Raw genomic sequence first — 15,313 nt, 5'->3', positions numbered from 1 at the left:
TTGCTCTAACAAATGTCTGTAAATGTGGCAATAAATTAACAATAAAAAGACAAAACTGATAAATAATTTAATACATTCTTTTTGACTTTTTTTTAAATTTGCAATTATTTTTAAAACTTTGCATATTGTATTGATTTAAATGAGAATGTCTCTCCATGGGCTTATATATATTTGTATGCTTAGTCCCCATTTGATGAACTCTTTGGGAGTATCAGAAAATGTGTCCTTGCTTGAAAAAGTGTGTCCCTGGGGATGGTCTTTGAGGTTTCAAATGCATGCACCAGGCCCAGTGTCTCACTCTCTTCCTGTTGATCAGGGTGTAAAGTTCTCAGCTGCTACTCCAGTGTCATGCCAATTTGCTTCCAGCCATGATGATAACAGGCTAACTCTTTGAACCGGTAAGACCCTGGTAAATGCTCTCTTTTGTATGAGTTGCCTTGGTTACTGTGTATCTTCACAGCAATAGAAAAGTAACTAAGACACATGCAATGTAATTTATCATATTCCTACTTTCCCTTCCTCCAACTCTTCCCTGATCCTCCTGCCTTCATCCCTAACAACCTTCATGGTTTTATTTCTCTCTCAAAAACACAAGAGAAATTAAAACAAAACTAAAAATATTCAGATACACACACACACACACACAGAGAGAGAGAGAGAGAGAGAGAGAGAGAGAGAGAGAGAGAGAGAGAGAGAGAGAAAGAGATTCCTTAAGCCTTAGATGTAGAGTGTTATGTAGATGCATCCATTGGGACCTGGCACCACAGCTCTGTGTTTTCACTATTTGTAAATTTCACTATTTGTTGTCTCCAACTCTATAAAGAGAAATTTCCTCAATGAATGGTGAACACTACCCTTATTGGCATTTTCTTAACAACTTTATAACAATGAACATTTTCGAATAGACAGGATCATTTTCTGAATATGTCTTAGATTTAGGATTTAACTGTATCACAATCAAATAATGAAAGTAGATTGGAAAATCATAAGGAAAATTATGGAGTAAGAATCTTCTTTCCTCAATAGATGATCATGCTAAGCGGTAGGTAGGGGATAGAGGGATGCAGTAGAAGGGGAAGAAGAGGCAAGATTAGTTTGAAAGATAGAGAAGGTTAAAACATACAGAAGACATAAAACTTGTAATAGAAAAACACAGAAAAGATAAGAAAAGAGAGATACACATGCACCAAAACAATAAACATTGTATTGGCTATCTATTCCTTGAGACCTGCCCCAGGCTGCAGTTGACACTCTATTGGAGAAAACGGATTTTTTTCTTTTTCAGAAAATTTTATTTGCAGATACCTTATTGGCAAGGGGCAGGACTTTGTCTATTTCCCATTCTCATTAATAGGAATTATTTTCATTGAACCTATGCAGATCTTCTAATTGCTTCTACAGTCTTTGTGAGTTCATATCTGTATCAGTCCTATCTCTAGAGACACGGTTTTCCTTGAAGTCATACAACACCTCTATCTCTTATAATCTTTCTGCCTCTTCTGTGTTGATTCCTGTTCCTGGAGAAGAAGGGTTTGATAAAGACATTGCGTTTAGAGCTGAGTGCTCCAAAGTTTGTCTCTCTGTACACTGCCCAGATGTTGATCTCTTCGTTAATTTACAGCTGTTGAAAGAACTTTCTCTGGTGAGCATTGAGGGATGCTCTTCTCTAGGGGTATATCAGCATGCTATTAAGAGTCATTTTTGCTGTGTTCCTTTAGCAGAATAATAGTAGTAGGTTTTCCCCTCAGCCCATGACCTATCTAGTCTCAGGTTCTTGACCAAATTATCAATGTTAGGCATGGATTTCATGTTATGGAGTGGAATTTAAATCTAAACAAAAGAAGGTTGGTTACTCTCACAATATCTGTGCTACTATTGCATCACTATACCTTGCAGGCATGTCTTTGTTGTAGGTTGCAAGGTTTGTAGCTGGATGAAATTGATTATTACTTGCTTTCCTCCAAAACCATGCAATGTACCTTCCAGTTCCATGAACATTAGTTAGTGGTAGTAAAGCTTCTAATTAGGCACCAGCTTGATTTCCCCAGTTTTTAATGGGGAAGGTAAGTTGAGTCTTCAACAATAGCGTCTTACCATCAGATTATGGATAATAACCAATATTCTCAGCCATAGCTTGTTTAAGGAGGTCTGTGATATCTTGTGGGCAATGACTCAACAAAATATAACCCATTCTTGGCACTGGAGGTTTTACCTGTAGGAGAGAGAGAGAGAGAGAGAGAGAGAGAGAGAGAGAGAGAGAGAGAGAGAGAGAGGACAAACTAACCTGAGTTTTAGAATTATACAGTAGCATTATGTCTTAAGAACAGCTTTATCAGTGCATTTGATTAGATGGATGACTTTCTAAGAATACTTATTTATTAAACTGAAAACCATCTTTGCAGTAATAAGGTATTGTCTAACTGGATAGAAAGTTATTTTTGCAAGCACGTTCTCTCATTTTAAAATTCATCAAACTGAAAATGCCGTTAAGATTTTATTGAATATATCTTAAAGTAGTAAATTGCAATAACAATAAATACACAGGACTCACATAAGGCAAAATGCATTTCAAATGCTTTGAAAAGACTGGAGAGCTGGAAAGCAAACAATGTCTATAGTGTTTGTGTAGCTATAAATAATTTGTATATTTAATGCCATCAAATCAAATGCAAGCAAATGTTCACAGAACCTGAGGGGATATTCTAGACCATGGCTTAGAGAGTATATATGTCATGGGGCCATTATACTCATGAGCTCACAGCAGCTGAAATTGTCTGCTCACGAGACCCCACCTTAAGCTAAGGAACTGTTAGCATTTGATCAATCATTGAAAGTAAAATTTAGTTTTCTTCAGGGCTATGGTTCCTGGTAGGCTGCCCATGATTTAGTAGATAGTCACATGCCCATATGCATATATGAGATTTGTATGTAAAAATACATTTCTAGTGACTGGAGGGACAGTTCAGTAGTTAAGAGTGCACACTGCTCCTAAGACTCACATTCAGGTCCCCAACAGCCACCATGGGTGACCGTCCCATTTCTCTGATCTCTGTGGTCTCCTATACTCACATGCACAACCCACACACAGAAACATGCACATATACCTCATTAAAATAATAAATATAAATATCACATATATTTCAAGAGAATTAAAATATATAGAAATTAAAATTAACATATTTAAAATCAAAAAAGATTTGAAGATACCAAAATGCCAAATAATTTGTGTTTAAAAACAATGGAATAAATTACAATACAAAAATAACAAATTTGTTTTCACAATATTTTATCTGTTTTTGTAAGATGGTAAGTCATAGTAGAGATGAAAAAGATGCATGGATTGGTACAAATGTGAAATGTAAGAGACTACAGAGCAAAGATGAAGTATTTAGAACACATTCGGCACCGAGACCCCAACAGTCAGCCAGCTCATGCAATGACAGATGATTTTCTATCACTTTAATTGCATCAATTTTTAATTTTTTTAATTCTTCTCTCATATACTATATTCCATCCTCAGCTTCCACTTCCTTCGTTGCCCCACTTTCTCTTTCCCCCAAGCTTACCTCACCTCTGTTCCCCCTCAGAGAAGGATTTCCAGGGATATAACCATGCATGGCATAATATGCTATAATAATACCAGGCACATGCCATCCTATTAAAACTGGATGAGGTGACTAGGTAGGAGAAAAAGGGTCCCATTTCTTTAGATTTTCCAGTTTCGTGGAGTAGAGCTTTTTGTAGTAGACCTAATAATTCTTTGTATTTGCTTGGTGTCTGTTCTTATGTTCCCCTTTTTCATTTCTAATTCAGTAAATTTGAATATTCTTTCTGTGTCTTTTAAATAGTTTGAACAGGGTTTGTTTATCTTGTTTATTTTCACAATGAATCAACTCTATTTCATTGACTCTTTTTTGATTGTTCTCTTTGTTTCTATTTTATTGATTTCAACCCTCAGTTTGATTATTTCCTGCCATTTACTCTGGGATGTGTTTGCTTTTTTTGTTCTAGAACTTTCAGGTGTACTGTTAAGTTGCTAGTATGAGATCTCTCCACATTTTTTGTGTAGGCACTTTGGGCTATGTGTTTCCTTCTTAAGGCTGCTTTCATGCATCCTATAAATTTTGGTAGATTGTGTATTAATTTTCATTTAGTTCTAGGAAGCCATTCATTTCTTTCTTTACTTCTGCCTTGACCCCATAGTTATTTAGTAGGGAGTTGTTTCATTACCATGAGTTTTTACTTTTTCTGTTGTTTCTGTTGTTGAAATCCAGCTTCTGATACGACATAGGAGATTATTTCAATTTTCAAATATCTGTTCAGACTTGTATTCTAAACAAGTATGTAGGCAATCTTCAAAAAGTTTTCATGAGGTACTGAGAAGTTATATATTTTTTGTTTTGGGGTGAAATTTAGATATCTATTAAGTCCATTTGATTCATAATATCTTTAAGCTCCATTATTTCTCTGCTTAGCTTTTTGTCTGGATGACCTGTCCATTGGTTAAAGCAATGTGCAAAGTCTCTTACTATTAATATGTGATATTTAATGTGTGATTCAAGCTTCAGTAATAGTTCTTTTACAATGTGGGCACCCTTGTATTTAGGGCATAGATGTTCATAATTTAAATATCATCTTAGTGGATTGTTTCTTTGTTGTATATGAGATATCCTTCTCCATCTCTTTTGATTAATTTTGGTTGGAAATATTTTGTTAAATATCAAAATAGCGATTACAACTTGATTCATAGTTCCATTTGATTGAAAATTTTTTACTCTGAGTTAATGTCTGTCTTTGATATTAAAGAGTGTATCTTGCATGCTCCAGAAAGATGGATCTTGTTTTTAATATCACCCTGTTAGCCTGTGTCATTTTATTGGAGAATTGAGTTTTTTGATATTTGAGAGATATCAAAGACAAAGAATTGTTAATTCCTGTTATTGTGTTGGTGATGGTGGTGGTAGAGGTGTGTGTGTGTGTGTGTGTGTGTGTGTGTGTGTGTGTGTGTTTCCCTTCTTTGGATTTTGCTGATGTGAGATTATTTATTGCCTTCCCCCACCCCCCACCCCCCGTGGATATAGTTAACCTCCTTGGGCTTTGGTTTCCCTCCAGTACCTTCTGTAGGGCTCTATTTGTAAATAGATATTGTTTACATTTGACTTTGTCATGGAATATCTTGTTTTCTCTATTATACTGATTGAAAGTTTTGCTGGGTATGATAGTCTGGCTGGCATCCATTAGTCTCTTAATGTCTGTAAGACATCTGGTCCAGGCTCTTCTAGCTCTTAGAATCTCTATTGAGAAGCTAGGTGGAATTCTAATATATCTGACTTTATATGTTACTTGGCATTTTTCCTTTGAAGTTTTTAATATTCTTTCCTTGTTCTTTACATTTAGTGTTTTGATTATTATGTGGTACAGGGGATTTCTTTTCTCATCCAATCTATTTGGCATTCTGTAAGCTTCTAGTATTTTTATATGTATTCCTTCTTTAGTTTAGAAAATTTCCTTCTATATTTGTTCAGTGTATTTGCTTTTCTTTTTTGTTTTTCATTTGTTTGTTTGTTTTGTTGTTGTTGTTTTTCAAAGCATGGTTTCTCTATATAGCTTTGGTGCCTATACTAAAACTATCTCTTTTTGACCAGGCTGGCCTCAAATTCACAGAGATCAGCCAGCCTCTGAGTTTTTGAGCTGAGAGTCTTATCTTATTTTAAGATTTTGACTTTTCATAGTGCTTCAGATTTCGTAGATGTTTTTGCATTAGCTTCTTCTTTTTTTTTTTTAGATTTACCATTTTCTTTAACCCATGAATCTATTTCTTCTATTGTACCTTCAGTGCCTGAGATTCTTTCTCAAAACTCTTCTATTCTGTTGGTGATGCTTGCATCTTGTAGTGGTTTAAAAAAAATGACCCCCAAACGTAGTGGCACTATTTGGATGTGTGGCCTTGTTGGAGGAAGTGTGTCACTGTGGGGGGACACTTTGATGTCTCTTTTGCTTCAGCTTCCCTCAGTGAGACGTCAGTTGGTTTCCTGTTTCCTGCAAGATGTAGCATTGTCAGCTCCAGCACCATGTCTGCCTGAAAACTGCCATGCTCCCCATCATGACGACAATGGACTGAACTTCTGAAATTGTAAGTGAGTCACTCTAATTAAATGTTTTCTTTAAGGGATTTATTCGTTTCCCCAAATATTTTGTTGTTCTTTCCCTCAATATTTTAAAGGAATTTTTTTTCATTTCTACATTAAAAATTTCTATCATCTTCATAATGTTGGTTTTAAGGTTGTTTTCTTGTGTTTCAGGTGCAGTGGAATAATCAGGTCTTGCTGTTGTAGGATAGTGGGGCTGTGGCGGTAACATATTGTCCTTTCTGATGTTGACTGTAATCTTATGCTGGCATTTAGGCATCTGGGTTTGGGATGATTATAGGTCTAGGTATTGATTTCTGAGTTTGTCTTTGTTGAATTAGTGTTTTGTTCCTTGGTTTTTTTTGTTTTGTTTTGTTTTGTTTTTCTTCTTCTTTCGTTTTCTGGTCTTCATGGCCTGGATTTCTGGTAGCCAGTGTGACCTCTGATCCAGCAGGAAGTCTCTGTTCATGTTGGGACCTGGACTTCTGGCCTCTAGAGTAGCTTTAGGTACAGCAGAGGGTCTCTGTTTTTCTTGCTGGTGTGACCCACACCTGTTCTTGTGAGTGGTGCATCCTGCTTCTGAGCAGCAGAAGTCTACTGGCATTGGAGGTAGGAGCTGACCAAAGGATTGGTGGAGCAGTGGAGGAGGGCAGGGGGATGGGTCTTTAGGAACTGCACCTAGGGAGAGGAGCGTTTCATCTGACAGAAAGGTCATTCACCTGTCATTCTGACTCATGTCAAAATATTTTAAATGGTAATGTCCAAGGTTATGAAGTGAAAACTGACACAATTTCTTGTATAAACTCACAATTTTATCATAAATTTTATCACGATCACACAATGAGTGACCTTTTTCACATAGACACTCAGATGACAATGGGACAGCTTAATAATGTTTGAGTTAATGGTGATGCTAAAGCATAACCTCCAAAGTTCGGCATTAGTTATTTCCGAGGGATCAATTCAATGAAATGGGAAACATTTCCTCCATGTTTATGATGATAGGCCTTGGAGTGTTAGTGTAAAACTAGGGGAATGCTCTGGGTGCCTGTGAGGGAGGACAGACTAAGACAGAGTGTTCAGACGTTACATACATTAGACCCAATTGGCTTTCGGTTTTAGCAGGACGTGTCCCACTGTAAATTTCAGTCTCAAGTACTTTTTACATATGTGGAAAAATCCTACTAAGGATGGTACTTTTTTCTCCACTAATGATATTGTTCTCATAGAAGAAAGAACAACTTGTTAATGTCAACGGAGGAACCCATGAATGGCAAAACAGCTACTTTTTCTTTTTCTTTCCTTTGTCTTCTGAGTTGTATTTCTATGTATTTTTCTTTTAAGTACTTAGAATGCAAAGTAATGGGTTTACTGTAACATTTTCATTTGTATATATGTGTGTGTGTGTGTGTGTGTGTGTGTGTGTGTGTGTGTGTGTGTGTGTAATTATGTTCTGGGGAAAGCTGTCCCCTCCTTCTTTCTCTCATCTCACCTTCCCTTTCTTGTGATGCCCGTTTCCTTATCTTTCCTATCATAGTTCCCTTTTTGCTAGAATAATAGATGATATAGATAGATGATAGAAGATAGAAGATAGATAGATAGATAGATAGATAGATAGATAGATAGATAGATAGATAGAGATAGATAGATAGATAGATAGATAGATAGATAGATAGATAGATAGATATAGAGATAGAGATAGATAGATAGATAGATAGATAGATAGATAGATAGATAGATAGATAGATAGATAGATAGATGATAGATGGATGATCATTACAGATAGAAGATAGAGATAGAAATGACATATATATTTCACATAGACAGAAATGTAATGTTTCTCTGCCCAAGTCTGTTTTATTTCACTCAATATAATGTTCTCTAGTTCTATTCATTTTCTTGTATATTCCATTCTTTACAGATCAACAAAACACCATCGTGTGCACATACTACACTTCTATTTTTCATGTTTCTCTTGATGAATCTCCAAGCCAGTTCCAAACATTAGCCTTGGTGAATAGCACTGAAAAGTGAACATGGATGTACAAGTATCTTTGTGATATGCTCATTTGGAATCTTCCAGGTATATACTCCGGAATAGTAAATTGTATCATGTGGTATTTTGTTGCTAGTAACATGAGGAACAAGAAGCCACCATACTGATTTCCATGGTGGCTCTAGAGTTGACATTAGCACTAGCAGCATGTAAGGTTCCTGATTGTACATACCCTCATCTCTGCCTTTGTGGGGTCAGTTATCTCCTCCATCTCCAAGTGGGTTATAAGGATCGAACTCAGGTTTTCAGACTTAAGTCCCAAGGACCTTTACCCACTGAGCAATTGCTCCAGCCCAGAGACTCACAACTTCTAATATAATAGATCCTAGTGCACAAGAATTATTTGCAATGCTGTTAGTATAATATTAAATTGAGTAACATAAGTTAAGTAGTTATGCACAGCTTATCCATATAATTGCCTGTTTATGGTTATTTCAATTATATTAAAGCTAGAATATAAAAATAAAAATTTGAAGCAATTACTTAGTGCAGTAACATTATACAGCATTTTCATCTATTTAAAAAATTCTGTAGCATCATTTTTCTCAAATTAAGGCCATCTGAAAGATAAAATAAATAGAAAATTCACATTGGCCAAAGTGGTAATTAAAAGTATAAGACATTAAAGTCTGATGTTAATTTCTGCTAAATTAATATGTAAGCTTTTACAAAATGACTATTTATCAGCTTATATCAATATGTAATAAAGAGATAATAACCACAGCACTGTAAAAGGGCCATGAGTTAAGAGTCACAGGTTTTAGTTTTGTGATATTTTTTCTCCTAATAGTTAACTTGCAGTAAAATTTCTCAGACTTTATTTTCTTATCTAAAATCTGATGAATGTGAACTAAATTGACTGTTTTTAAGACCTTGCATTTCTAATAGTCTATGAAAAGCTCAAGAAAAAAAATGGACAGAATATTTTTAAGTCTCTGAAAAGCTGTTTGCACTGACAGCTATTTGCTAATCACATTTCCATTGTAAAGACAACCTCACTTGAAGAGAGCATTATATCTGTAAATGTTTACTCCTCATTTTATGTTCAAAGTGATTTTATGGGTCATTGATAAATTAAATAACAATTATAACATAGATGTCATAAAAATAGACAGTGTTATACTCAGACTAGAAGAAAAAATAGAAATCTTGTCTACTTTTATATGACAGGATTGCTATGCCAAAAATAGTTATTTAAAAACTCATGTGTCTTATTACATTACTAAGAAAAATTCAAAAATAAAAACCCTTCCTTGAGTGAAAGTTCTCCAATGAATTGAAAGCTGACATTAATGAGTGACAGGAGGAAAGATATATCAGAAGATTCAGACATTTTGATTGTATTGTGTGAAGAGCCAAGAAGAGTGACAAGCAAAAGCTATGTCATTGTACTATACATTTTAATTTATTCAAAAGTTCTAAACACTCATTTTCAAAGACACTGAGTTCATAAAGAATCATTCATTTGGGAGATGCATGGGAACTCTGGTGACTCGAACCCTCTTTGTGGACGTGGCTCCACACACGCAGCCTGTGCTCACTCCTTTCTGATACAATAAACAATGCAGAACTGAAGTTAAGTTCTTTTCAAACTCCTACATGTGTCTGCTTCGTGGCTTGGAGTTTTCTGGCTCTTAGAAGATAGATAGGCATAAGACACTTGTCAGTTAATATTTGTGGGCCTCAAGTTTCTTATTGTCAGCACCATTAATAATAACATTGTGCTAAAGAGAAAGTTAGGAAGGAGATCCACATGTAGGGGGAAAGGGAAGAGGAAGGGGAGCAGGATAAAGGGAGGTGTAACCAAGGAACAAAGTATACTTGCACAAAAATTTTCAGAAAAGCAAAAGAAAAATTTATTTTTTAAAAACTCAGAGTTTGGAAAGCCGCTTAAGAATTTACTCTATGGAAATGGCATAGTGTTCTGGTAAACAACACAAATGAATGCAAGACAAGGAATGCTTTAATTTCCAGGGTTAATAATCAGATCACTTGACTCGAGACTATTTGTTAACTTCTTCATAAAATAAAGTATCAGATGGTTTTGGATAGCCCTCTAGCTCAGGATCCTTCACAAACTCACCACCAGCCTGTTAGCCAGATCTCCAGTCACTCAAAGCTTTCTGAACAATTCAAGGAGCTCTTCTATTTATTTCTTTATTTTGGCTTTTCGAGACAGGGTTTCTGTGTGTCATAGTCCTAGCTGTCCTGGAACTAGCTCTATAGACAAGGCTGGCCTTGAACTCACAGAGATCCACCTGCCTCTGCCTCACGACTGCTGTGGTTTAAGACATGTACCACCATCGCCTGGCTTCAAGGATCTCTTTTATAGGTAGCTTAGTCTCATGACTGATAAATTCATGGTAGATGGTAGCAAAAGATCTTAGTTCCCCTGTGCTCTTAAAAACACTCAAGAAACTCAATGAAACATGGCAGCCCGCTCATCACAGAATGATGAATAGGTTTCAAGATAAAGTTCCCAATGTGTGATAAATCACATGGTTGCTTCCATGACAATGTAGTCTTTAGAGCAGCATCTATAAATGCATGCTGTGTCGAAGAGACTGGGACATGACTCTTCCTTTGGTATGCAGAAGTATCAGTGAACTGGTGCACACATGTACACACTTTTGTCTTAGGGTTCTGAAACTCAAACACAAGTGCTTCAATACTGAGCTATACCTTTACCGTTTACGTATACTTTAAAGTCTTAAAATGTGGGGTTATTTAATTCATGAGCTGAAGTTCCCAGAGAAAATCTACATTTCTTTAACCCTGTACAAATTTGATTGAGTGATTAGGACATCGGAACTGTGGGGAGCTAGAACATTATAGATTGGGAGCCAAATTATCTTATCTTATTATTAGTCCTCTTAGTGGTGTTTTTTGGTTTTGGTTTGTTTTGTTTTTTGTTTGTTTGTTTGCTTGTTTGTTTTTTCCGAACTCTGTATGCTGCCAAAAATCCTTCTGAATATTAAGTAAATATTTTTGGAATGTGCAAACAGACCACTAGCGCCTACAGTGACAAAGGCTAATTATCTCATCAGATCGCGCCAGTGTCCTGTAAAAGAGATTTCCCTGTTTTTCTGTATCCTGCCTACCTGATTTTTCCACCAATGGATTTTTGAAATCCTTTGATTGATAACTTTCTTCACTTTGTTTCTATTAAAACTGCAACTGTTACCATGCTGAAACTTGTCATATAAGTAACAAAAATGTGTGTTCCTAAACTGCAGTTACTCATAGTTAGCTCCTGAATAAGCTGTCTCTATTTTCTTTAAGCTTTAGGGTTTAGAGTAATGGCTGTGTTCTTTCCTTGGTCAAGCTAACTGTATAGGACCTAATCCACAGAAACAGCAACATCAGGGAAAAATAAATGATCTGTTTGTAAGCTGGAAATAAAATGAGTCCCATAATCCTTTGGAAAGATATTTCTGCATACTAAAGCTTTCTCTAAAACTCATCAGATTATTATTCCTATTTTCTGCTTCATTTTGTCTATGAATATGCATTACACGGATAAGGAGGCTTTATTACCAAAGATTCCTACATGTATTCCAGGCATCCATGAAAATCTTCAGGGACAACTTGTTTAAAATATAGATCCCGGGGTTCTACTTCATCATTAGTAAGCTAGAATATTTTATATGGAAAGCTAGAATCTTCAATATTTAACAAAGTCCTGAAAGTGGTCTAACTCAAGTAGTCCCAGAGATTCTGTAGTGTGGCTTTTCCTGGGAAGAAAAGAGTAAGCATCTATTTATGTAAGATAGGCACAAACAATAGACCAAAGAAATAATTCCACCAAATTCCAGCTTGGAGAAACTGTGGTTGTTATGGTTGTAATGAAAATTGCCTCCATAGGACCACATGTCTGAACACTTAATCCCAACTTGGTTGTGCCGTTTGGAGATGAGATGCATTTGTGGAATGTGGAACCTCATCTCTCCTCCTACTTACTCTACTCTGCTTCCTATGTATTGTTGAGATAGGATCTCTTAGCTTCCTGCACTAGGTGCCATGTCTTTTCCACCATTATAGGGTCCTGGAAGTACAACTGGAGAGCGAAATGACAAGAATTCCTAGGTGAGGATCCTAACACCTTCCTTCTACTTGGGTGTGTTAGCAGCCCAACTACCATTACCATAAACATCACTGTAAACATGCTATTCTGCTTATTTCATTGCCATGCATCCTACAAATCATCATAAAAATGTAAGGTTATAATTAATCTTATAATTATAATCTTATGATTATAATTATAATTAATATAAGATTGTATTATTATAATCATAAGATTATAATTATAGTCAGCTCTATTATTGCTAGTGTGATGCCTTGTCCATGCCTTGAGAAAATCATCTTACCCCGAAAGACTCAAATACAAGCCATAAGTAAAACTGTATTTTGCTTTTAGTGGTCCACACCAAGAAAAATATCGAGATGTAATTCCACACCATTAAGTACTGGTTAATAAAGCTAAGAGATAGCGGAGTCAGTAAAGTGTTTCCAAACAAGCATGGTAAAATGAACACACGTAAGGAAGATGGGCACAATTACATGTCCTTCTAATCGCAGCCCTGGGGAGGCAGAAACACGTGGATCTCTTCAGCTCGACAGCCAGTCAGCCTAGACTCATCTGCACATTATAAGTCATCTCACTAAACAAGACGGACTGTTCCTGAAAAATGACACCTAAGGTTGACCTATGTCCTGTACAGGCATAGACACACAAACAAATGTACACTTGAACACAAATATGCTCCTGCACACACCTGAACACACACAGGCACACACCAAAAATTAAAAGCTAGTTAAGGAAAATAGGATTAAGTATTATTTTAGTATATAAACTGTAGAATCTAAGGACTTTCTGGAAGAGAGACAGAATGATTTGCATTTGCACATATCTATTTCAGGCCTGTAGACTAAGGAGGCAATAGTGACAATTCTTTATGACATAAGCTTAGAAAGAATTCAAGGTCAAACAAAAATATCAGATCATTGAAAGCTTGACTTCCAAGTTACAAAGCAGCAAAGAAAAAGAAATCATGTCACTTGGGGCCTCTTAAAAGGATGCTATGGAAAGAAAAAGAAGTCTTGACTCTGACACTCCCTAAACAGTGGCGAAGTTTGAAGCCATTACTCAGAAGACAAAAAAATAAACAAGCATTTAATATTTATAAAACATCTAAAAATAATTCAGCAAGCACCTCTGACTTTATTAAGTTTCAATTGTATTGAAATAATTTTTCATTCACATTATTTTATGTGAATTATTTATTACTTTTAAATAAATTTTTAGCTTCATGAAAGATGACCTATTACTCCGCCTTTTTTTCTTTAATATATTCGACAGCACTGGAGAAATGAATAGAGTAATAGGTAGCATGGGATTATAGTTTGTTTGCTTGTTTTTCTAACAGTCACTTTCTGAAGAGAAAATAGTCTTATTGCTAGAGATATTAAGGCAAAAGCCTGGTTGGTATCTGGAAGCCTCAAAAAAATCTAGGATCAACAACTTATCCCCAATATATGCTAATTAAAAAGAAATTACTGTAGAAATAAAAACAAGGGGGCTTATTCAGTATTCCATACTGGAAATAGAGACAAAGTGTTCCAGTACCCTGAGTGCCGATCTTGGCCACTAAAATGAGTTCTAGATTTAATTGGAGAAAGGATTCGAACAAAAGTGGGGCAGATGATATGCATAATCAACAACTCTTCTTTTAATTTTTAATTTATTTTACATACCAACCACGGTTTCCCCTCCCTCCTCTCCTTCCGTTACCTCCCTCCACCTCTTCTCTACCTCCATCCTCCCTTCAGAAAGGATAAGGTCTCCCTTGAGGATCATATCAAGTTGAGGATGGACCAAGCTCCCCCACCCCCATATTAAGGCTGAGCAAAGCAACCCACCATAGATAATGGGTTCCAAAAAGCCAGCTCATGATCCAGGGAGAGATTTGGTCCCACTGCTAGGGATCCCACAAACAAATCAAGCTACACAACTCTCATCCACATGCAGAGGGCCTAGGTTGGTCCCACGCAGGCTCCTTAGCTGTTGGTTTAGAATCTGCGAACTCCCAGGAGCTCGGATCAGTTATGTCTGCTGGTTTCCCTGTCATGATCTTGAGTCAAGGGGTGAGCCCCTGCTCCTATAATCCTTTCTTCCTCCCTTTGACTGGAGTCCCTGAAATCAGCCCTTTGCTTGGTTGTGGATCTCTGCAACTGCTTCTATAGAAGGCTCTATGATGATAACTAGGGCAGTCACCAGTCTGATTACAGGAGATGGCCAGTTCAGGCATCCTCTCCACTATTGCTAGGAGTCTTAGCTGGGGTCTTCCTTGTGGATTCCTCGGTATTTCCCTGGAACCATGTCACTCCCTAGCCCCATAATGGGTCTCTCTATTAACATATTGTTTTCATTACTCTCCCTCTCCAAACCCTCTCCAACTTCAACATCTGGATTCCCTCACTCTCCCATCACCATTCCCTCCCATCTACCACTCCCCAGTTTACCTAGGAGATCACATCTATTTCTCCTTCCCAGAATAATCTGTTAGGACCAATTTTGTATCCTAGCTTCTCTAGTTTGGGGATTGTAGCCTTGGTATCCTTTGCTTTATGTCTAATATACACTTATAATGGGTACAATTTGAATAGACCTATAACCCCTAAGGAAATAGAAGCTGTCATTAAAAATCTCTCAATAACAACAACAACAAAAACAAACAAACAAACAAACTCAGGGCCAGGTGGTTTTAGTGCAGAATTCTACAAGAATTTCAAAGAAGAACTAATGCCAATTCTCCTCAAATTGTTTCACACAATAGAACATTGCCAAACTCTTTTTATGAGGCTACAGTTACCCTGATACCCAAACCACACAAAGATGCAACAATCTCCCTCATAAACATTGATGCAAAAGTACTCAATAAAATACTGGAAACTTAATCCAAGAACACATTTTTAAAAAATCATCTACCATAATCAAGTAGCTTTCATTCTAGAGATGTGGGGATAGCTCAACGTGCAAAATTCTGTCAATGTAATCCACCATATAAACAAACTAAAAGAACAAAATATGATCATCTCATTAGATGCTGAAAAAGCCATCAACATAATT

This window comes from Chionomys nivalis, chromosome 14, assembly GCF_950005125.1.
Source record: "Chionomys nivalis chromosome 14, mChiNiv1.1, whole genome shotgun sequence".
Classification (NCBI taxonomy): domain Eukaryota; kingdom Metazoa; phylum Chordata; class Mammalia; order Rodentia; family Cricetidae; genus Chionomys; species Chionomys nivalis.
The sequence above is the reverse complement of the archived record's forward strand: the minus strand, read 5'-3'. Positions refer to the sequence as shown.